The following is a 25,791-nucleotide window of genomic DNA, read 5'->3' on the forward strand; positions in this document are numbered from 1 at the left end:
CCAGGCGCCCCAAAGAGTAATTATTATGTTTAAAAGAATCAGAGAAAGTTTTAAAGAGATGTGCTGACATAGACATAATTATGTACTGTTTTTAATAACTTAGCTATTCTCTGTCAATGCTTTATTTAATCCTGAACCTATTCTCATGTTTTAATTGAGCTAATATTTCACCTTTAGCTTGTTTTTGAAGGTATTTCCTCTTGCAGATCTATTGTACTTCTGTTATTTTCAGGAGTGTTAAATCTTCATTAATATAAAATCTCATATGCCTATTTTTTCCTTAAAGGCTATAACTAACCCTCAAAGAAAATGTTTTAATTAGCACAGATTCTATGGGATCAGTAATAGTCCAGAATTCTTGATATCTAAATTCGGGCTCTCTCTCTGTCTCAGAATTTAAAGAAAAAACAAACTAAAAAAAAAACAAAAAAAACCAAAACCCACCTTGGATTCATGTGATTGCTGAAAGAAAGACTATAGTCAAATGTGTCCCTCTGGTGAAGAATATCAATCTGTGTAAGTATTTTTTCCCAAAGAGAAGGATTCGCTCAAAAGCAGCTTTTCACGACTTTACCATAAACTTGGAAGACAAAGCTTTTATATACAATGTACAACAAATGGACAATTCACAGCCATCCAGCCTACCTGGGAGCCTTCTAGTCCAGGGTAAGAGGCAGCTCCTTCTTTCAAAGGAGCCCTATGAAAATGTGGAGGAAGTGGAATCCTCATACACTGCTGGTGGGATGTAAAATAAAGCAGCCACTTTAATGTTCAGAGCAACATTATTCCTCACAGCCAAGAAGTGGAAACAACCCAAATGTCTGTCAACTGAAGACTGGATAAATAAAATGTGCTATAAGAATAGAATGGAATATTACTCTGAAAACAAAAAAGAAAAGAAAGAAAGAAAGAAGAGTACTGATGCAGGCAGCAACATGGATGAACCTTGAAAATATAAAGCTAAAGTGAAAGAAGCCAGTCACAAAAGACTGCATATTGTATGATTCCATTGATGTGAACTGTCTAGAATTTCCAATTTACAGAAACAGAAAGCAGATTAGCGGTTGTCTGGGGCCATGGGGGAATGTAGGGCTATGGGAATGTGGACTGACAGCTAATGGCTACAGGATTTCTTTTTAGGGTGATGAAATGTTCTGGAATTAAGATTGTGGTGATGTTTGCACAACTCTGCGAATCTACTAAAAACCACTGAACTGTACACTTTAAATGGGTAAACTTTATGGTATGTGAGATATATCTCAATAAAGTTGTAAAACAGAAGAATTCTGTGCTCTCTCCAGGTACAAAGTCTAAAACCGTAACTTTGGAAGTAATTTGCCCATTTTGTAACAATGAAGATGAGGATGAGGATGACAGTGATCTGTTGGTGGCTGTATAGAAGGAATATATTAGACTTTGCATTATACTAATACTAATGGGAAGTGGTTATATTTAGTGAGTGAGATTATGGAGTATGTTCTCCTTATATTATGTACTTATATTGTTTTAAAATTCATATATTGAACATATATTATTTCTGTAATCAGAAAAAAAGGTTAAGTATCAGAGTTTTTAAGAAAAGTTTTCAACTAGAAGGTCTGGGGAAGGAGAGAGGGGCAACTTCTGGGGAAGATGACTGAACTGAGCTGGGCTTTATAGGGTGGCTGGAATTGGAAAGAGAAAGGCCAAGGGAAGGGCAACAGCTTTCTAAATAGTTCTCTGATTTCTAACATCATTGCTTACTTTCTCTGGGGTGAGGGTGGAGATGTTCTGTTTTATTTACCACTGAGTCCCTAGGGTCTACAATGGCATCTAGAATATAGGAGGTGCTCGATAAATGTTAACTGAATCCAAGAACAAATATTTGTTGCTAGAATCCTTTTCCTAACCTACAGATGACAACTGGGGCTACCATGTGCAATAAATATTGTGCCTTTATACCAAGTAGAAAAAGGTGTTCTCTTCTAGCTCCTCTCTAGAACTTGTGTCTGGGAGCGTCACTCACGAGCTCACCCATGACCTGCTCCAGCACCGCTGCCTGGCCAGCCCTTTCTGATGGCCCCACTGCCAACTGCGAACGGGACAAAATCCAGACGCCTGGGGTGGGCAATCAAAACTCTTCTCAATAGGACCCTGACTTTCCTTTCCCATCGCAACTATTTCCAACACCTATTTTGTGCTTAAGCCATAGTAATCGTGTGCTTCCTTGTGTTGGCTCCCACTACTGCCTTTACCCCAACAGTTTGGTGCTTCTAAGCCAAACACGTACGATTTAATAAAGCTGAGTCCTCTACATTCTGACAGTTTTCCGTCACTGTCCAGGACCTACCCTCTGGTCCTTGCATGCTCCCCTTCTGACTCTCCTTTCATCTCACTCTTGACTCCTTCCTCATTTGAAGTTCTATTCCTGCTCTTGGGATTTAGATCAGGTTTCTAGCATGAGGTAGGCACACCCGCTTTTGACTCCCAGCTTTCTCTTTCCTCGGTCTGGTTTTGGTCTCCTCTGGACAATATCCTTGGTCCCCCTGGACAAAACTGTCCGCTTGCTTCAGGTGGACTCAGCAGTCACTCTCCTCTAACGTACCCAGCACATTGTATAACCATCATAGGACCCTGACCATATCATATTATGTTGTTCCCTGATGTATTTCCACCTTTAGACTTTTGGAGCTTCTAATGGAAGGAACTACATCTTAATATTAGGCACTTAGCACTGTGCCTGGCATGTATATAGCAGGTGTTCAGTGGATTCGTATGGATTTATTCCTATGAATAAATGAAACACGGAGACAGGAAATGGTCTGAGCAGAGAAAGTGGGACCTTTGGGGTAGGTTCTAGGAGGATGGAGTCAGAATGTGCAAGACCTTGAAATCCAAACAGAAGAGGCTGGACTGGTGGTAGAAAGACATAAAGGGTCACTTTAGATCACCGAGAAGGGAAATGGCATGATGCAAACAGCATTTTGGAAGACTTATTATGTGTCACCATCAGGGTGGAGGGGAACAAGGGAGAGCCTGTCGTCACGGCAAGCACTCCGTAAATGTCTGTTGTTCGGTTGGTGGTGCCCAGAGGAACTCTCACAGAAATACAGGTGTGAGGTGACAGAATGAAGAAAAGCGCAGGGATTCAAGAGACCGTTCAAAGCAAAGACAGGAGGGGCTCAGAGGCTGATAGGAAGTGCCGAGGAGAGAGGAGCAGAGCCGCTGAGAGCTGAGTAGAGCAGAACCGCAGGCCGGGAGGGAAAAGCTGGGCGGGGAAGCCGGTGAGCCCAGCTCCGAGTGTCCTCAGATGCGGCAGCCAGTCTGTGTGCACGTGTGTTTATGTGACTGTGTGGTGAGGCGCGTCTGTGAGACAAACCTTGTGCTGTTCCAGTAAGCCCTCCCTCTCACGGGGCACCACCCCGGCCTGGGTTTCATTTTCAGCCAACAAAAACAAAATTACTCATGAAATTAATGGAAACAATCTGCTTTTTTCTTGCCATGGAAAGGATATTTTTCTTAATTACTTTTTTTTTTTTGGCCTTTGAATCATATATCCTGTAGCTTGATTAAATCCCTTAGAAGTCAACTAAGCATGAGAGGTTTGCAGTGTGAACCTGAGAGCTGGCGTTTACTTGTAGTGTGTAAACAGAGAGGCTGCGGCAAGCTGCACTTCAGCTAGGGTAATGCGTGCGCGCTTTCCTTCTCTGGTGCAAAATTTCGTCCTCAACCTTTTCCAGAAAATAAGAGCTGGTTAAAATGTCAATAAAAACGGAGTCTCTGGATAATCTCTGAGTGTAAAGTTAGATTTTCTAATGTGATCTCTTCTATTTCTGTAGGCCTTCCCTTTAAAAAGAAAAAAAAGTTCATTCCATCTACATTTTTTTCCTTTTGTTCTCTCAAATTCTCCCTAAGGAGGCATGACAGGTGGCACAATCCTCATCTGAAAGATATTTCTTTGTATAAACTGAGGAAATTAAGGAGCTTTCTAGATGATCTAGTTTGTGGGGCTGAAGCCAGGCCTTAACTGTAAGACCAAGTACTCTTTACTCCAACCTCCTACCCCTAAGTCCCTGAGTGTGAAAGTGTCAATATATGTTTCTCAGCAATGGGAAAAGCTAAGGGAACTCTTGGACAAGCTGCAGATAATGGGGCACTAGGGCAGTGGATGTAGACCCTAACTTGTCTGTCATCAGGCACTCACTCCCGTAGGCTATGGACGACCAAGGCCCAAGTGTGTGCCACACGAGAGCTTCATGGCAGATGGTTCACGTCTGTCTTCAGTCCTTCCTGGCTTCCCAGCAAAAATGGAATTGTTGCCAGAGAACACAGACTGGAATCAGGGCTGATATGAGTAAGAGCCTACAGCTCTGACCTCCGAAAAGGATCTTAAGGGAAGCAGGTTCTCCCATTTGTCTTCATAGTCTGTTCTTTTGTTCACAGCCCCTAGCTTCGTACCTAAAACCTCTGTCATCTCCAGGCCCGATGACAATGGCTTTATTACCAAAAGGATCTCCTCACTGTAGAAGTTACAGAGGAGCAAAAAGGCAATGAAACTTGCCCATAATTCTGCTTGATCAAGAGAAAAACAGTTAATGTTTTGCTTGTATTTTTCTTATTTCCATGCACATATGAGTATATTTTAGTTACTGAAATGGGGTTGTACTATACACAGCTGCTTTGCAACCTTAGGGAAAGGCATACAGCATATTTCAGTGTGTCATTAAATATTACTTTTATGATTCTTTAATAGCCACAGCATGAACTGCATTATTATTTAAACTTTTCATTAAAACTAATTAAACTCCTTGAAGGCAGGAGTGCTGTTAATTTGTGATGCATTCTGCATCCCAAGCATCTAGGAAAGCACCTTCATGATAAACACTGATGATATTTACTAGGGGGGAATATCTGGTTGAATTAATCATGTGGTTGTGTTTTGGTATCTCAGCTCACAAGGAGAATCTGAAGACTGTGGACCCATCACAAATGATCTTATTACACATTTAACCTAATGTTCATGAGCTCTTGGTATTTGAGTGCAGTCAAAAAAAAAAAAAAATCAAGGTTGTATATTTAATGACAATGTCAGATGACACTGATTTCTCAAATGTGTAATTCCAAATCCATATCACACTGAACTCTTGCCCTAGCCTCTTTCATTCTAGATCAGCAGCAAGGACAGGAATTAATAAAGTTGGGAAAGCACAAAAGAAATCCAGTGAGTTCTGTATCCATTGGATATCGGTGAGGTTTTTTGGCTTAGGCCCAGCGACGGGGATGGGCAGAAGACCTGTGTTCTAGATGGTCCTATTTAGCCTTGGATAATACTTATTGTTTGGTATAACTGGGAGGAAAGTGAATTTGCCTAGTTGGATAACTTGGATAACTTTTGTAACACTAAAATAAAATAACAGTAAATAAAACTGTAAAATAAGACAACAACAGGATAAACATTCCATACATTTGCATTTCTAGGATTAGAATGTGATCATTTTAAGTCTTCAACCTTCTTTTGCTTGACTACTCCACAAATGTTTTTGTTACACTGTATATTCCTCTGCACATTTTAAAGTTGAAATGGGATATTTTTTATCATAAATTTGAATGGTAGTAAAGGATGTAATGTTGCCTTACTGAAAATATTGACATTTTAAGCTAAAGATTTTACATCGTTCTTTAAGGTGGGTCCAGTGGAATATAACTATATTGGATCTACCATATTCCATTAAAAAAAGTACAAGAATAAATTATTCTTTAACAGTGGGAAATTTTACATCATACATTTTTTTCCTTATCTTGTACATCGATTGCACTTCTCTAATAGAATTTTATCCTAATATAATGCATTCTTATCCTGGAATGTCGTTACCACTCTATCATACTCTATAACATAAATATGTACAGGAATTTTAGTTAAAAATTTCCCAAGAAAATTGATCCAAGTGATAAAATATTACAAAATTGAAAATAATTATTAAAAATAAAACTAAACTTTTACTGGAAATGCATCTCTTAGTGAGGTAGATGAAGATGGCTTCCTTTCTCCCCAAATCAGTTGGTGTATCCCTGGAAGAACAGTGTTTATTACTAGAATAAGTCTGGATGCTTTGATTAGAGGAAGCTTTCTGGTAGGTAGAAGTGGATGTATCCCTTTCTTTGTTGCCTGGGGGTCTCTACAGCTGAAGACAATACTACGCGGTAAGGCTGGGTTGGGAGAGAGGATGCTTTCTTTGGTGAAGGGGGAGAAGGGCCTTTGGGAAAGGTGAAGCAGCAGGTATTCTCAAGAAGACGAATTATAGCACAGAATAGGAAATTAGGAAAGAGTCTGGGTGTAGAGGGGCAGATTCATCCTAGTTTGAAAACTACAGGTAAGATGTGATCCATGCTTTACAGGAATTCATAATTTGATGAGGGAGACATATAAATGAACCAAAATAAAATTGTAATGTGAGTGCAGTAGTAGAGTACAAGGTAAAAGAGCTAGAACAATGACCTCTTCTTGGAGAAGTAAAAAAAAGGAAAAGAAAAAAATAAGTCTGAAAGCTTAAGGAAGGAGGCATTTCCACCGGGAGGGAAACAGGTCTAGGGAGTGGGAGGGGGGGCATGTTTAGCACTCTGAGTGTCTCCATGGCTGTAGTCCTGAAAGGGTTTGGGGGCACAGGGGGAGGATTAGGTGGAAAGATCGATCAGGGCCAGATGATGTAGGGCTCCTTATTCTCCAGCCAATGGGACCGACTGGAACATTTCTAAGTAGAGAGTGACTGATCAGATTGATGTTTTGGAAAGAAAACTCTCTTAGCAGTGAGGAAGACGGATGGTGGTGAGAAACGGGAGTCGGGGTAACTAGAGGCACAGAAACAATTAAGGAAGCAGATGAGGAAGAAAGAGGCCCTCAACCAAGGCTAGAAGACAATGGGAAGTGTAGAAAAGCAAATGGACTTTAAGACAGTATTCAGAAAGGACTGACAGGCCGTGGGGGCTCACTCAATGTCTGGTTAGGAGATAGGGCCTGTTATGGAAGGTACTGAGCTTTCTAGTTCGGGCCACTGCATTGATGGTGATACAATTACTGGACAGGAAAGGGAATACAGAATCCTCCACTGAAGGTGGTTCTCACCGTCTCACTCAACATATATGTTTATTTCTACACCACCTAATAGCAGGTAAGTGAAAAAGTTTACCAGTGCATTTGACCTCAACTCTAAGTTCAATAACAAGATGGTGCCTCTAAGCAGGATTTAAAGTGTGTTTTATGATACATTTGTGGACTGTACATAGGTGACTCTTAATAATAAAGCAATAATCTAAAATCTAGGCCAATTGTTGAAAGTAACAGTATGCATTAAGAAAAAAAGCTAAATATGTTTTTAAAAGACTAGATATAAAATGAAGTTAGTCAAAGATTAAAATGAGGCAGTTTGGCTAAAATTATATAGTGTCATGTGTTTACATTTCAAAGGAGGCTATAGTTTAAAGTGGAATTTAAAAAAAAGATTAAAAAAAAATTTATTTACTCAAAAAAGCATCTTGTAGCTCATATAACAACACTAGTCGTGGAAGCTACGGAGATAAAGCCTGCTTCAGTTGGGAAACCACTTAGAAGAGGTCTGGAGATGGATGGTGGTGATGGGTACAAACACTGTGAATATATTTCATACCATGCTGAACTGTACACCGAGAGATGGTTAAGTAGGTAAATTTTACATTATTATGTATTTACCACAGTAAGAAAAGATGGGGAAAAAACTGAATTGAAAACCTGGGAATTCAGAAACAAGTTTAAAAAAAAGTTATTTGGTTATAATATCACTTAAAATCATTTTTCCTTTTTATTTGGTATATTCTTCATTATAAAAAATTAAATACACCCTCTCCCCAACTGTCCCTTAAAATAAATATCTGTATCTCTCTCTCTCAAAAAAAAAATCAAATACAAGCAACCAAAATTATTTTTGATTAGCAAGTCAGTTTTCACTAAAGTGAAATGATCTAATTGTATCTTTCCCCTTGTCTTCCTATGTGGACAGTATTAAGGTGTTAATACTGTGGTCTTTAAACTACTCTAAATGTTATTTTATATTAGAAAACCTGCAAATTTATAATGCATACTATCTTTTACACACACACAGTCATTTATTTCTGCCATCATCAGAACTAAAGGGGAAATTCCAGCACACTTTGTGGAGTCATTTATAATATGGAAACAATAAAACATGTAAGAGCAAACATTTTCTCTGTATATAAAATTAAAACATAAGTCCATAGTTCTAAAGAGCCACAAATTCTGGGGGAGACGTGTACTGAGATGAGCATTTATCATTATTTTTAGGCCTGTGATGAAGTTTGACTCCAGTCTTTTCCATATCTGTGAACACACAGGGAACAGCTTATCATAACATCACTATTTGACCTCTAAGGAACAGCTCATGTCATCACAGAGCAAAAGTGCTGGCGAAACATTTATCTAGATGAAAGACCTCAAGCAGTTAACCTGCTCAGCAGAGGCAATGCAACCAGGCAACAGGATAATGACCTCTATCCAAATGTGGAAGGTACATCAATTTAATACCCTGACAGCTTGACAAAAGACGATGGCAGCTCAGCAGGAAAACATTAGCCATGATAATGCAGGGTACTGTATGTGAAAAGAATGTATTATAAAGCACAATGCTATTTGGGCTGAGGAGGGATTTTTTTTTTTTTTTTAACCAACTTTATATTTAGGATGGTAGTCCTGCCTAAAGCCTCCTTCCATTCTTTACCTGAAGAACATCCTGATAAAAGTAAAAAGGCAGGGCGGATTAAATTGATAGCTTAAAAACAAATCGAGTTTCCTCACTAACCCAGAAGATGCTGCACATCATTTCTGGCAGGGCTGTTACTTTTCCCAGTGCAAAAATCTGGGTAATGGCAAGGTGGTTTAATCCATTTGAAAAAGACGTGTCACTCAAATACGTGTGGACAAGACCAAGGTTTCCTGTGTATGTTATTTTGTTTTACTTTTAAAGGGAGAAGGTACTCGGCACGCTTTGGGGGTGCTACTGATCTTCAGCTCTAAAATTTCCCCACTGCAAATTTATTATAAAAAAAAAACAAAACAGTTTCATTCTAGAGTGGTAGCATGATCATGCTTGTATGTTTATTCAAGGACCTTTACTCTGTGATAGGGGTTCAGCCTGTGAGGTTTTCCCTACACATGGCAGGCAGCTGTCAGAACCAGTATGAGGGGTGAAAGGGCAGCCCGGCTGCTCTGTTAAATCACAGGGTTCCATCAACATCTCAGAATTCCTGCCGAGTGGGAGCTGGGAGACCACAGATTAGAGTACACTGGAGTGTGTATATTAGGTCACTCAGTGTCTATCAAAGCGATATCACGCCGGTGAGCTGTACAATAGATTTTACTGTGTTCTGTTCAAAGAAAATGCAAGGAAAGTGGACATGTGTGTAGCAGACCACAGCTGAACACTGAATTCTTCTTGTCTTTAAATGGATGGATTTATTATCCACAAGATGAACGAAGAATAGGGGCACAATCAATAGCTTTGGAAATCATGCAAAGCTGGTGGTTTTATTCAGCTCTTGGAAATGACTGCTCAGCAGATGCGTGAGGAAGCAGTCAAGGGGCTGGGGTGGATGCCCAGCCCAGTCGAGGTCTGGGTTATGACTGTGGCCTTGGACTATGAACCTGGTTTACGGTCTTGGATGGTCACTTCACCTTGGTTTCACAAAACTTCAGGGTCCACATTTGTAAACTGGAAATAATAATACCTACGCTATCTACCTCTCCAAGTGGGTAAACGAAAAATACATTTCTAAATGAAGAAAGGACTTTTAAAAAATTGAAAGGAATGCAGCACAATGGTGTAATGTGTGGTATTCCAGAAAGGAAACATAGCCTGTATTAATGGATATTTGGTCTACATATAAAAATGGGTAAAAATGGAAAATGCCTACTCCTTCAACACTTACTGTTTAATTCCTTTTTAACAGAGAAAAATATATGTTCTCCAAGGAATCATGTAGTCTTTAACAAGATAATGGATATAAGGTGAATACTACCATGCCTGAAAGGTAAAGTGAAACTTTAAAGAGCGTAAACATTTTGTTTAATATTTTATTTCTCAATTATGACTTCTGCAAGGGTCTCCCTGACTGTGATAAGCATACACCTGAGTTTATATTAATAACAACAGCCAACACAAAATGCTTACTATGTGCCAGGCACTGTTCTAACCACTTTACAAAAGTTAATTTATCGAATTCACATAACCATATATAAAGTGGCCCCAATTATCAGCTTTGAGGCTCAAACACCATCTTACAAAAAACATCAGGTTCTGCATGATGATCTCCTTTTGGTCTAAATACATTTTCTAATCTTGTAAAGTGTGAACTAGCCAACTACCTTCTACAAAATGGCTTTCTTTCTTACCTATGAGATAGATACTATTCTTTCCACATTTTTTTTTCTAGATGAGAATATTATGCCCCAAGAAGTTAGTGCTTTGCAAAACAACCAAGTGGCTGGCCCAGGATTCACACACTGTACTGCTTCTCTTTCCATCGGAGGAGCCCAGACCCCCTGTTATGCGGGGGCAATGTCGTCATGTCCCCTTGGTCAATTTGGAACTCAAAACTGAGACATCAGGTTGAGACCTAACTAGTTACCCAGCAAATAGCCCCAAATGCAACATGGCATTGAGACTAGGTTCACAGGGCAGCCATGACCCTGTCTACACGATAGCACTCAGCTGGGCAGTGAGTTGCTTTAGTGTGAACGCAGAAATGGCCACCATGTCAGAAATGCACAGCCCAGGCAGGGGAGCTGAAAAGATACCTGGGTGAATGGCAACTCGAAATGTATTTCTAACATTCGCCACTCTGAATGCAGAAACAATGCCATACAAGGCAAATGTGGGGGCCTTTGTCTTTTCTCTTTTAAACTAGAAATTTTTCATTATTGTTCGGACATAAGTCCTTGAAAATCTTTAAAAGACGGTAAAGAAATTCTTAGATTGAATTCCATTTTGCCTGTTTGTTACTGGATGACAAAAGAGTATGGAATACAAACAGGCACATATAGAGCTGCATAGAACAGCTTTGTAGCTTTCCCTTCAATAAATTCAGAGATTGTCTTTGTATCCAGTGACCTTTTACGGGGAATTTAAAATAAAAAAAAAAAATCAAAAGACAGTACAATTTGTCTATACCAAAGACCCAATTATAATTCTCAGCCTCATCTTTTATGGTGACTTCTCAAAATTGAGCTTCAGTGAGCAACAACTGAAAAATATTCCTCTTTTCTGAATTATATTCTCAAGTGAAGGAAGGATCTGGATGCTTCCTTTCCAGCCCTTGTGGATGAATGCCCTCACTGGTGATTGATTCTTTAATGAGCTTCACCAGTGGGTCCAGGAGCACACAGGCTGCCCAGCTCTCTCAATTTTCACAAGTAATCACTTCAGATGCAGATTGAGCTGTGTTGTTGGGACAGGTCAGAGAAACCAGGGAGTATGGAAAACAAAACCTGAAATTGAGATGTACTGACAAACACATTCCCACATACTCAGAGACCTTACAAATAAAAAGGGAAAATGCCCAATTACTTGGATGGTAAAACCAGCCCCAACAACCATCAGCTCCTAGGCTGGATCAGCATCTTATTCAAAAATATAAGGCTCTATATTATGATCCTCTTATGGGTTAAATTCATTTTCTAATCTTGCAAAATGCAAATGGAAAGGCATCCAACCGCCTTCTACAAAATAATTTCATTTCATAAATTTTGTCATCAGGAGGGCAGCTAAAGCCTGCTACATTGCTTTAAAAAATTAATTAAGAGGCACTTCTAGTTCAGCCACTTTGCAAGGCCATCCTATTTATTCATAAATTTTATTGATTCTGAAGCCAGTTGCTCCTCAATGGTGTATTTACGTTCAACTAGGTCAGGTCCACTGGGATGATATTTGGTCTTTCACAGCAGACACACAGAGCCTGGACGGGTAGCAGGCTCAAGCCTACCCAACACACTTCCTTTCCTAAGATATGACTACATGAAGTTGTTAGACTTCTGTGAAAAAAAAATCTGTATGGAAATCCAGATATGCATTTCTCCAGTGTCTCTACATCTAGACCTTCTACACATAAGGCTGTCAGTAACACGCCGCGTCCTGATTAGGGAAACAGGCATTTGGCAAACAGCTCACTTGAGATGGTTTGTGGGGTTTGGGAGAGTTAACAGTGAAGGGTACTGACAAAAGTAGAAGGAAAACAGTGAAAACTGCTCTTTTGCGCTTTGCTCAAGAAGTATGCACTTGTTGACCAAACCCACACATTTTCAAGCATGCTGCAACAGAATAAAACTTAGTAAAGACTTGGGTGAGATTAAAAAAAAAAACATTCATGCTTCTATTCCTCAATAATGCCATGACTGACTAACTTTGAGAATGATGATGCTATAGAGAGAACTTTAAAAATAAAAACAATGCAGAGGCAACTGACATTTAAAATGTTCAAACGCACGCTAAGAGTCTCGCTTCTCCTTTCAGAAAAGGGGGCGCAAGTCCTACTTTGATAACTATTCGAGCCATCCCCAGTTGATGGGTAAACATTTACAAGCATTTGGGATGTCCGCTTTCTTGGTCTTCCTGCTGTCTGATTTTACCGGGGGGATGGGATGAACGCTATTCCCTTTTGAAACTGTTATTAGCCAGAACTCACTGATGACTTAGCACAGAATATGAGAGTTGAAAGGGCTTCCGGAGACCCAAAACTCTATCCTTATTTTAGAGAGAGGGAGCCAGAGGCCTCATAGAGATTAGATGACATGCTCAAGGTCACAGCTAGTTGGTGATGAGGTTAGATTTAGTCCAAAACCCATATCTTTGGACTCCTAATATGGTACTCATTCACCCTTTCACTCTAAATGTGATGAAAGACAGATAAAGGACACCAATTCCTTACAGTTTCTATGTCAGCACATGATTATTAGATGCTGTTAACTCTGTGAGTTCTCTGAGGTTAGAAGAAATGTGCTGCATCCTAAATGTCACAGGCCTGGAAGTAATCAAAAAGAAGCTGGATGTTAGTTGCTACTCGGCATAATGCTTGCACCGTATCTGTGGTTGCTTGCAATGTATTATTAGAGCTTGGGTTTTGTTGTGACTGTATGAACCAAGCCGCACGGGGAACACTGAGGAGTGATCACAAAAATACCTTTCTTTCCCTACTGTCCCTCAAGCAGCAGGGATCAAATAACTGTTTCTCGGCTGTCTGTCGTTTAAACAAAAATAGCGCCTTCACTCTATGTGTATCTGTGGCAAGTTGGTGTTCCTTCCTCTTCTCTGTTCTGTTCTATTTTTTTAGACCCCAACCTTGGATCACCAGGGGATACTGGGACTAGAAAGGACCTGACATGATGTCTTACAAATTCATCTTGGATCCCCCTTCGGTACGTCACAGTTTGTGTTCGATAACGGCAGGCAGAAAAGTGGTCTGCAATTGGATGTGGGGCTTGCAGAATCACCGGCCGCCGATCGAGACGGGAAGGGCTTTCTGTTCCAAGGATGGCAGTCTCCATCCATATTTCGGGCCACCTATTAACGCCGACGTTGCAATAATGGTGCATTTTATTCATCTGTGACATAGCCCGGCCTTTCTACATTTGTCTAGGAAATCACAGGTGGGACTTGGAGGGGCCATGTGGAGTCCACCCGACTTCCTAACTGCACACACATCTCCCAATTCCTTTGCCCTGACTCTGGCCTGGCCACTTACCAGCCCGGCATATTTCTTAACCATACCCTGCCCTAGCAGTCGCATGTGTAGCTCTCCTTGAGGATTGTTCTGGGGACTTAATAAGTAGTTATAAGTGCAAGACTTATATAGGATCTGGCATCTAAGCATTGTGGAAATATTAGTTATTATAATTGTTATTTTTACTCCACAAAGTTAAGACTTCCTCATAGTTTTGGATCTCAGTTGGCTGTAATTTTACATCAGTGAAGGAATGGCTTGTTAAGCTAATGAACGTCATATGGCTATACCATAATTGATTCGATCACTCACCTCTTATTGGACATTTAGTGTGTTTCCAATGTCCTGCAATGCAGATGATGTTGCCTGCTATCTGCACTTCCTGAAATCTATCCTTATAGCTTCCCTATGAGGTAGATGCTCTTAATATTGCCATTTCCCAAATGAGGAAACTAACACTTAGACAATATAAACACAATATGATCATGCAACTTGTTAAGGGTTACTTGTAAGACTCAAGCCCATGATTTGGGATCTCAAAACCTTAATGAATTCCTTATGCATGTGCTTATCCAAAATGGTTATAACAGCAATTAGTTTGTGTACCGAATGTTGCAAACTCCATTTATGTAAATTTTTTTCTTATATGGACCACCTCATTTCTCAATAATTCAGAATAACCACAGTGTTATTTTCCTCTTGGGCCTAAACTCCTGAATTTTAAACCCTCGGCCTATTATTAGGAATACTTACATTGCAAAACCACCAGCAGCTTCATAAAACCTTGTGCTGGCTTCTAAAGAACCTAGACACTTCCTTGCACCAATTTATTCCAGACTGTCTGGTCCAGAAGGACATGGGTTGGACATGAGGAGCAATTTCAGGGACCCAGGGAGACAATATAATTACATTCTAGCAAGAAGATCTTCTTTGCTGCTTTCACTGGCTACGGGCTTGTACAGCACATTTAATACAACCTGACTAACTACTTTGTTGGTCAGGGGGGAAATCATCACTACTGGGAGCAGTGAACGAGAGCAATGAATCCCATCGGTGCTACTTCTAGGAACATACAGATACATTTGTTTTTGTTTTGAAAACAGATGACAATTGAGGAACAATTATGTAAGTATTCTTTTTTTTAACAATTTTATTTACTTGAGAGAGAGAAATAGAGAGAGGGTGAGAGCAGGGGGAGGGGCAGAGGGAGGGGGACATGCAGACTTCCCACTGATCAGGGAGCCTGACTTGGGGCTCAATCCCAGGACCCCAAGATCATGACCTGAGCCGAAATCAAGAGTCTGACGCTTAACCGACCAAGCCAACCAGGAGCCCCTATGTAAGTATTCTAAACACATAATTTGTATTACTGTATGCACAACACTTCTCAGAGAAGGGAGTCTGGAGGGGCTTTGGCACCACCACACGCCCAAACCAAGGCGGTCCTCTCAGACTATATGTCTCTTCTCTATAGGGTTCTATGACCCTAATAATGGCTAAAATTTATAGATCACTTACTACGTGCCTGACACTATTCTAAGTATTTTATGTGTATTAACTCCCTTTAATCATCATGACAACCCAATGAGGTAGATACAGTTATTATTGTTACTACTATCTTCCCCATTTTATCCATGAGGAACCAGAGGCGTGGAGAGGGTAATCGGCTTCTCCAGGTTACAGAGTCAGCAGGTGGCCAGGCTGGGATTTGAAGCTGGGAGTCTGACCCCGGGGCTTTTGCTCTTTGTCACTACCCTAGGCCTCTGGGTGTCCCGTGTCCCTGGCTCCCTTATCTTCTGCCTCCCAGCCCAGTTCACAGTAACCTGCTCTCATCCATCCTTCCCATTTCCTCTTCAACTGGTGCCTTCACAGAGCCCCTCTCCAAGCTTGGACTCCCCAGTCTCCTGCCTCCGACCTCTCCCTTCCTCTCCAAAAAGTCTTTCTACCTCTTCCATGAGGCCATCCCTCAGAGGGAAAGGAATGTAAAGGTATCACTGAAACGACAACAAAATCACTTCCCTTTAACATAAAGCTCAAATGATTGCTGGGATTGCAGGGACAAGAAATATTTAATAAAGAAAAAAAATGAAAAGGTACTTATTAATGCAAATACAGATTTTTAGAGAAATAGGTGCTTGAAGAGAACACTGGACCCAGCGCAATTTCTTGTACATACACGAAACAATAAATAAATACATATGGAGTAACTGAATGAATGAAGTCAACTTGGGACTGTGGGATTTGAACAGAAGTTTTTGAAAACCTGAACTTGGATGTTTTTGTTGGATTGCTTTAAGAAGATGCTCTTCTGCAAGAAAGACCATTTTGTCAGAATATATATAACCTAATGTTTCCATGTGTTATAAACTCCTCCATTGAGGGGTTTCCAGCAAGTCTGTCCATGCTAATGCCATTTGCCTGCCAAACAAGGCAGTGACTGTTCTCTTTTATGTGCTTCTCTTTCACGAGTTTTTAAAAAATAACAAACATTTCGGATACCAAGAGAAAAAGCTAATCTTTCTTAAGTATCAAGCTTGGAGAAGGCGGAATGGCTAATTTGCTTCTTGACTTCCGTGGAGATTTTTTACTTTAGTGCTATATAAAAAATGTAGTTACGTTTCATGTTGGTATGCCATTTTTGAACTGTTAATAGAAATTATTGATACACAAATTTAAACAACTAAGACCCATATTTTATTTCTTATGTTCTGGCTATGTGGGGAAAGCCAAGAAGACTTTAGTAGTATCTACAGCTTTGGTGTTTTAATATTCAGTTTAACTACTTATTTTCCAATCATACGTTAGATTTTATTTTTTTAAAGATTTTATTTATTTATATGACAGAGAGAGAGATAACGAGAGCAGGAGCACAAGCAGGGGGAGTGGGAGAGGGAGAAACAGGCTTCCCACTGAGCAGGGAGCCCAATGTGGGGCTCGATCCCAGGACCCTGGGATCATGACCTGAGCCGAAGGCAGATGCTTAACGACTGAGCCACCTAGGCGCTCCTCATATGTTAGATTTTAAAAGCCATCTTAGGCTTATTTGGTTTTTTTTTTTATCTGCCTCAAGCTGTTTTGAAACAGTAAAGGTAAGGATTTATTAATAAGAGAGTATAATTAAAATAATGAAGAGGCTGACTGACTTAATTGTAAAAGTTTGATTTTGGTACCTTCACTCCAAAGCTGTTTTAGGATTAGGTTCATCATAAAAATAGCTTGAGCTGTTACCTTGAATCAAAATACAAAGTTATTTCTCACTGTGCTCTGTGTGGTCTTGTAGAAAAACGCACTGCTTTGAGCAATAAGTCTTGCATTTCAAGAACCTCACCAGTCAGGTTAGCTGTTAAATTATACGGCAAACGTCTTGATTTCTAAAGGAAGTAAATTCAGTTTTTCAGCGTTACCTTCCACTCTTTCTAAGAAACCCACCCTCTAGCCATCTGCCCGTGCTGCCCTGTGCGCACCCCAGCTGTCCCTGCATCGATTCTGTGCTGGGGTGGCTCCTGCCTGAACCCTGTCTGTCCACCTACCCTCTTCGAACCCACAATATCCATTATCCTACCTACATGTCTAGGTTCAGATCAAACCCCACCTCCACTCTGAGTATCCCAGCCAGGAGCAGTGTCTCCCCATTCAGAATATTGACACTGAATGGACTTGTCTTTCCACGGTTTCTGTGGGCCTCCATCTCCCTCTCCAACGAGACTGTGAACCCGTGGGAGTCAGGGGCTCTGCAGACAGTCAATAATTTATTTCATCTTTTGTATTATATATAAATTTGTAAACTGCCCTCAGTCACATGGCAAATGAACCATGCCATAAATACATAATGCTTATGATAGGATTATGAAGTAAAGAAGTTTGGTTTTGTTTTGGCCAATGAGAGCAACTGCATTACTGCGTAGTCATACCTTGTAGTCTGAAAAACCCATTAACATCCACGTACATAAGTGGAGTTGACAAATACATTATAACAAAGAAAATGAAAAAAGGAAATAGCAAGTACAGGATTTGGTAAAAGGTTTGAAATAAACAAAGAAAATCTTTAAAAATATATACAGTATATGGTAAATATTTGATTACCTGTAAACCTGGACAAGTAAAATGAATGGAAAACCGGAAACTAAATGTGGCTACAGGTTTCAGTCATCTATTGAACTAAACACTTCCCCACAAGCATTAACAGGCCACAGGTTGCATATGTGAATTTTTTTCCCCTCCCTGTCATAACACATCTTTATATGTGTATTAGCCGCATGGTGGCTGGAAGCTTTTCTGATCTTTAAGTCTGGGTAAAAAGGCAATTCCTGAGTCCATGAAGGTCCACAATCCCCAAGATTTCTGTAAATTCCAGGGAGAGGGGTGATGCTTATGCTTCCATGGTTGTGCTCCAGCACTCTCCCACCTCCTGGGACCCATCCACTGAAATTCGGCTCACGGGAGATGCTGTTAGTGGAATCTGCTGAAGATCTGGGGAAGGCAAAGCCAGGAGCACATGGTCTTATTCCACCCAGATGGCTCTTTCCTCCCTATTATCTTGTGCTTTTTCCTCCTTTTCATTTTCTCCATCCTGGATAAAGTAATGCAGATTATTTTTAGAGGAAATCTCGGTACCATCTCATTCTCCCAACCAAGGTGGATCTCATTTCTAATTGTAATCTCTAATCAATATTTCTTCAGACAAAAGTGAAACCTTCCTGACTCATTTTGATCCCAGGTATTAAATATTGTAAACACGTCTTCCTATTACACTCATGCATTAAGAAAGTAGTATATGATCCAAAAGCTTGGAACTGGAGGGGAACCAGGAGCACATCTGACCTACTGCACTGTCTCCACGGCTCCCTCACCATCTGTGACTGAAGTTGCAGGCGTCCTATAAACACCACCATAGGCATATTCCAGACTCTACTCATCAAGATGAATTGGGCACCTCCCGTCCTAGGCTAGTAACTCGAACTATGATCCCATTGCCTGTCTTCTAGATTTGTGCTTTTTTCTTCCCCACTAGATGCACAACTCAGACTTACATCCAATTTTGTTTCCTTCCCCCTCTGCTTGAGGCCATCATGCTCTGCAACCCAGGGGAAGGTTTCACATTCCCTTGCTCCCGCACAGCCTCTGTTCCCATGTGTACATACAGTAAAGTTGTGACACAGCTTTAGATAATATGGGCTTTGAAAATATGGGCTTTGAATAGCTGGCCTACGGGTAATTGATAAATAGATCTGCTTTAGAGTTCAGATATTTCCAAATTTGCAAGTGTTCAGGATTCTCATGATGCTGAGTTATTCACCTCTACAGAATGCTTTTTTTTTTTTTTTTTTTTTTTTTTTTACCGCTGGGGCAATGGGCAGAAGAGGCAGAAAGGCAGTTAAGTGACTATACCTAAGGAACCAGCAGCAGACAGTAGCGTTACCACGCGGGATGGCTCAGTCAGTAAGCCAAGCTACGGCAGTGACGCTGTTAGAGCTGAGCACCAGAAGGAGCCCAGGCCATACCTTCCAACCACCTTCATTTTTTTCTTGGCAAAACTGTCCTTACAATTTGTTTTGAGTTAGGAAACACAGTATCCTGTGGTCATGACACCAAGCCAACATTTTCTCTGTTTCCAGTTAGAGGAAATATAAAGATGCCAGAAAATATTTGCCCAAACAGTGCTGTTTTTCATTAGAAGGGTACTTTAAGAGCCTAGTTACTACAATATCAACTCTGTATTGTTCTATTACCATGAAGCACACAACTGAAATAGGCATTTGTTTTTCTATTAGCAGCATATCACATTTGTTGGGTATTAAAGAAAGTGTTCACAGATATTAAAAGTTTTTCTCCTGTGGGAAAGGCACATCATTGAAAATGCAACATAATTTCCATTCTCTTTTGGAGTCTTGAAGTTTAAGAATGTAATTTTTTTGAGTTGCTTCAAGATAGCCAGCATATTAAATACCTCCCTCCCCCCATGGCTGCCTCCCACCTCAGGACGTGACTACAGCTAAGCTGGAGAAAGATGTTAACCCTTTGCCCGTCAGTTCTTTACCTCTGACAGGGCAGCAAGATCGCTCACTATATACACCTGCCCTGGAATGGACCCTCATGGTCCTCCTTTTCTTTTCTATTTTTTTAAGAATTTTTAAATTTATTCATTTGAGACAGAGAGATACAGAGAGAAAGAGAGCAGGAGCAGTGGGGAGAGGCAGAGGAAGAGGGAGAAGCAGACTCCCTGCTGAGCAGGGAGCCCGACGTAGGGCTCGATCCTAGGACCTAGAGATCATGACCTGAGCTGAAGGCAGGCGCTTAACCATCTGAGCCACCCAGGTACCCCGGTTCTCCTTTTCTTTTTTTTTTTTTAAAGATTTTATTTATTTATTTGACAGAGAGAGACACAGCGAGAGAGGGAACACAAGCAGGGGAAGTGTGAGAGGTAGAAGCAGGCTTCCCGTGGAGTAGGGAGCCTGATGGGGGGCTCGATCCCAGGACCCTGGGATCATGACCTGAGCTGAAGGCAGACGCTTAACAACTGAGCCACCCAGGTGCCCCTGGTCCTCCTTCTCTATAGCAATTTTCAATACAGTGTAACTTATCTTGGAAAGGACACATGACTTTGCAGAGAACACCACTCGGGAATTAGAGAATGTTCCATATTAATGGAAATTAATATGCAAGTTGTGACCAATTCCGCATCTCCAGTGTAACAAGTCTGGAAGTGCCATGCCTAACTGGGATGTCAAAAACCTCTATGTTTGGGTGCCTGGGTGGCTCAGTTGGTTAAGCGACTGCCTTCGGCTCAGGTCATGATCCTGGAGTCCCGGGATCGAGTCCCGCATCGGGCTCCCTGCTCAGCAGGGGGTCTGCTTCTCCCTCTGACCCTTCCCCCTGTCATGTGCTCTCTGTCTCTCTCATTCTCTCTGTCTCAAATAAATAAATAAAATCTAAAAAAAAAAAAACAAAAAAAAAACAAAAAAACAAAAACCTCTATGTTTGGCAAATGGCTATCATGAGAGAAACAGGAAGTTTCTTGGGAGCTGTGGAACTCATCATGGCTTTGGAGAAAAATAGGAGCATCACAGATGGCAAGTGCCAGACCATATGCTGCTGTGGCCAGGATGAACTCCAGAGCGATGAGCCAGGTGGTCCACTCAAGAGTGCTCATGGTGAGGTGGCCCTCCACATGGAATTACTTTTGGATGACAAGGACGGTAGTCACTGCTCACTGTGTGTTCAGGGCATGCTAGGAATCCCAGACATGATGCCCATCTGCCCAACCATCCTGCCAGGTCAGCACGCGAGAGTGTTGAGCACTTTCCCTGAACCAGGCGAGTACTAGTCTAAGTGCCGTAGGTGGGACATCTCAGTCACTCCTCAGCACAAGTCATGAGATGTGACTGTGGTCACTGCTGCTGTCTAGATGAGGAAGGGGGGGCTCTGTTCTCAAGGCTACAGTCAGGAGGCGTCAGAACCTGGACAGTTGACTCTGAAACCAGAGCTGACGGCCATGCCATAAGGCCGTGATGCCTCCGAGGGACTAGGAGGCACTTGACATCCCTCCTCTCTCCATGAATTCTCCAACAGCTTTGTGAGATCAATCCTATACTTACAAGGAAATAAAGAAAACGAGAAATTTAGGGACTTGCCCCTGGACACACAGTGAGAAATGACGCCGCTGGGATTTGAATCCAGGTCTGTCTGAATCGGAAGTACATCTAGAAGCACAGTGTGGCTTCTGCGGAACGTGCCGTCGGGAGCCTGTTGCTTGTCGTGGATAAAAGCTGACTGTACGTAGAGCTTTGGTGCTCATATCCCCAAATCTCAGGCAACATGAGATCTTTTCAGCTAGAAATTGCCTTTCACACTTATACACAACTTTTCTTCTTACAGAGAAAACATGAAACGTGTGACACAGCAACTTCTCCAGGGAACATCATCCTCCATCCGATGCTGGACCCAAATTCAGAATGCTCTGTCCACATGTTTCCCTCTCTGAAACGCTTTTGAGCACTTAAGACACCTAAGTCACAAGGGTAGAAATTAATCACTGGAGACATGTAATGCACAAAATATGGAAATGATAGCTGCTTAAAATAAAATATAGGTTGTATCATCCAAGTGAAGGCCGATCCAGAAATGGCATGTCAAACCACTAACATTTCCTTAACTGCTATTTATTTGCATGTTCTCTAGTTTTGTCTACGGCGTTTTCATGGGTCTGCTCATGCTCCAAGTGCTGGGCATGCCAAGAGCTCAGTGCTATATAAATAGTTTCAAATGCACAGAATGTGATGGAAATCTCATTTGAAACCATATGGCCTTTCACAAATGCTCCAAATGGCCACTACTCAAAGGTACAAGATTTAAAAAGTAATCCTGCCACCATTAAAAATATATGAATAAATAAACGACAGCAATGACTTCCTTTTCCCTACTGGATTCGTGGACGGGCTGGGGAGTATGAATTGCTTCTGCTCTGTGGCTGATTTTCAGTTCAGATAACTCATCTTTATTCATTTCCTTTCAGTCGTGATGAGCCATATTGAGAGCAGCTGTAGGCAAGAGAAAAAAAAAAGGATCTCCTCACTCCCTCCTTTAAATCGTTGTCAAACAGCCGTTATAAAGAATCCATCTGGGCTCAGTGCTTTGCTGCGCACCCAAGAAATAATAGAAAACAGGAGGAAAAAAACCCAGTTTAAGCTGAATCTAACAAAGAGATTTAAAAATTACCCCAAACACATGTTTTGGGGAAAAATCAACCTCAGGATGATTTAAAGTCGGGGAGACCAGGCCTAGAGCAAAAGTATACTTCAAATTAAATGCAAAACCAAACCAAAACAAAATGTACTTTAGGGGTTACGGGGAACACCAATACGTAGGTCACTGGTCAGGAGAGGTCTGGTGGCCAATTCTAGTAAGGAGTTACTTACAAAGTTAGAAGGTGGTAAGTTAGTGTCAATAAGCCAAAACTCAAAATGTAATAAGAGTGAAATGATATGAGAAAACAACTTGCACGAAGTGGAATGAAATAAGAAATGATTTACATTAATAACAGTTTTTATATCTGAAAAAGTTTTTCCTGGTTTACACAGCAAATGAATCGGGGGTCAAAATGCAAGTTTTTTTTTTTTTTTTAAATTTTGGATGAATGATGAATATTTTTTGGATCAAGCTTGGTCTGAATTAGAAAGTAAATGGTTTTAACATTTTACTTAAAATGATTTCATCTGTTTTAATACATCAACCCAACAGAAATCTTGCTTAGGGATCATTCTACTATACTTCAATGACACAAAAATGGCTTCAGTTTCAAAGGGGAGGCTTGGCAAGTGATTACTGCATAAAATATCGCAGTCTTGTTTATTTTACAGCATTTTTGTTCATGCGTTTTTAATGGTTACATGAACCAAATGCTTAGGCAACTGTGCCGAAGATGAAATGAATGAGAAACAAAGATCTGTTAGAGGGCAAGCTGGAAGACTAACTGCTCTGCGAGTTTTCTTTCAAATGCAACTAACAGAGCAAAGAAGAATTCTAAGTAGTGTTTGAAAATGACCATGAAAGCACAGTGACTAAGATTCACAAGAAAAGTTTTAAGACGCTAGAAGGAAAAGTCAACAAAAGAACTGTCAGAATACACACAAAAAAATTCAAACTCTGTTGCTTTCGATTTATTAGCTAGAATTAGGAATGGTTTTTACTTCCCATCATCTCTGAACTCTCCGCTATTTTGGCACAGCAGAGTACCCTCGCCCTTGTGACCTTTATCCTTCCATGGCTCCCACAGTTTAATTCTTGGTCTACCTCTGCAATCTTCTCGGTCTCTGTGGCTGGTCCATCTTCCTGCTCTTCCCATCTCCACTCACCTCCCGCAGTCCAGGGTCCTGAGCCTGGCTCTCTCCTGGGAGTCCATCCATTTCTACGTCACCAAGGTCACTCCTGATGGTTCCCAAATCGACACGGCCTTCCTCAGTCTGCACTCTGCAACTTACAGACACCAGCCTGTGTCCCTCCACCACCGTGTCAACTTGAGTATGGTCTGAGCCACCTCCATCACTAAGAAATCTATTCCCTAGGCTTAAAATTTTTGACTCTCTCTCACTTTTAACTTTTTTCTCTCCCTTGGCCAATATAGCCAATCAGCTGCTCAGTCCTACTGATTCGCCAAAGATTTCTCTCTGAATTTTTCTTCTCATTAACTGAATCTAGGCTCTCACCACCTCTAGCCTAAATTATTGCCATAATAATACTAATAACAATTCAACAGTGTCAACTATTATGTGCCAAGCATTGCTCTGAATGCTTCATATGAATTATCTCATTACCCAGGAAGAAACTAAGTACAGAGATGAATTTATCTGACCGAGGTCACACAGCAAGCAAAGCCAGGATTTGAACCAAAGCTGTCTAATCCTAGCATTCTTTAGCACTATGTTGAATTGCTTCTCACAGAATCTCTCATCCAAGCCATGTTGCACACTACATCCACTTTATTTTTCTAAAATGGTGTTTTAAATGTGGCAATATATTAGCAACCTCAATTATCCATACCTATGGGCTCAAAATTTGAGTTAAAATTTCTGGAAATTTATCCTGAGGAAATAATTAGTAGTGTACGGGAAGATTTTTATACAGGGATCTTCACTGTAACATGATTTGCAACAGTTCAAACTTGGAAACAAGTTTAACGTTCAATGGTTGGTTAAATAGAATTGTGGCACATTCATACAGGGGAATACACATCATTAAGAAGGACATTGCAGAAGACTATTTGGTGACATGGGAAAATGTTTAAGTTTTACTCAGTGGGGAAAAAAAGCAGGTTATAAAAGTTATATAGAGTATGAATCCAATTTTGTAAAAAAAAAAAAAAAAAAAGGCAAAATAAAAACAAACAAAAAAACCCCCCAAATACACCAAAATGTTAACCAAAACTGTTTTGAGGTATTGGGACTCTACGGGATTTATTTTCATGCTTTTCCAAAATTTTATGATCAGTATATAAACATTGTAATCAGAGATCCCTCCCATGATAAATGTTATTTAAAAAATAGTATCTTACTACTTCTACAGTGTCATTTCCCTGCTCAAGGACACAATAATAAATACTATCTGTTACTATCTGTTATATTAGGTTGAAAGTTTCCATGCCTCCAAAGCAAGCCCCTTTGTCTAAAGCTTCTTGGTTCCTGAATCCCAACCTCTGTGTCTTTCCAGAAGAATGACCCCAGCCAGATTGGTCTTTTCATTAGGCTTCCCTTTCCCATCCCCCACCAGCTCTGCAGTTGGTCAAGGCCCAACCAGGGCCTCACATCACTCACACCTCACCAATGCAGATACATCAATCCTTCACTGGATTCTTAGACTATAACTTGGATTTATTTATAAATGTTTGGTATTTCTTTCTAGTTTTACCATGTGTGGAAAATGGCATTCAACCTGTAGGCCATACAGTTATTATAAAAAGTCATCATTACCATATACAAGTCAGGCAAGTGGTAATAATGTTTCCCCCATTTAGTAATGCAGCTTTATTATTTACATGCTGGTCTTAGCTGCTATTCTCTGTTTCCTGCATCACATTTTTCATACTCTGGCTCCAGTACTTCCCACCTAAATTAAAGTGATATACTTACATATGTGTTTCTCTTGTTCGAGTGTCAGTTCCTTGAGTGGAATAAAAATACATAACTAAGTTTTACTGGCCCAGCACATAGTGCATAGTAGTTACTCAATAAACACTTGTTGAATGAATTATAGATTTCTGGAAATAGCTAAATCTGTATCTAAAATAAATACAAGTAGTTTGAGGGAAATACTGGAAGCAATTTTCACATGACTTATGACTGGAATATAACACCAGCACAAGAAATGTTTAAGATCTCCATGAATGAAATTGTTAGAGCTAAAAAATAAGTCCTATCTCCAGTTAGCTTTGCCAGAGACCTAAGAAATGCATAAAAGTTAACCTGAAAATATAATGTAAGTCTTACACATCATACTGATTTCTTATTTCAGAAGACTGTTCCTATCTAGAGATTTAGTGATAAAATGGGTGGTAGGAGGAGG

At 40.5% G+C, this 25,791-nt stretch overlaps 1 protein-coding gene across 5 annotated transcripts in view; it reads right to left on the minus strand.

Moving 5' to 3' along the window:
* CDK14 (cyclin dependent kinase 14) overlaps window positions 1–25,791 on the minus strand; it is a 511,224-nt gene that overhangs the window by 21,407 nt on the left and 464,026 nt on the right. Inside the window, exon 15 of one of the 5 annotated variants that reach the window (XM_081800569.1) lies at window positions 7,488–18,307. The exons of the other annotated variants lie outside the window; for them this stretch is intronic. The gene's annotated coding sequence lies outside the window, so the exon portion shown is untranslated. Of the gene's footprint in view, window positions 1–7,487; window positions 18,308–25,791 lie in introns of those variants that run through there. 5 annotated transcript variants of the gene reach the window in all.

Source organism: Leptonychotes weddellii, chromosome 12 (assembly GCF_054177405.1).
Source record: "Leptonychotes weddellii isolate Sample4059 chromosome 12, ASM5417740v2, whole genome shotgun sequence".
Classification (NCBI taxonomy): Eukaryota; Metazoa; Chordata; class Mammalia; order Carnivora; family Phocidae; genus Leptonychotes; species Leptonychotes weddellii.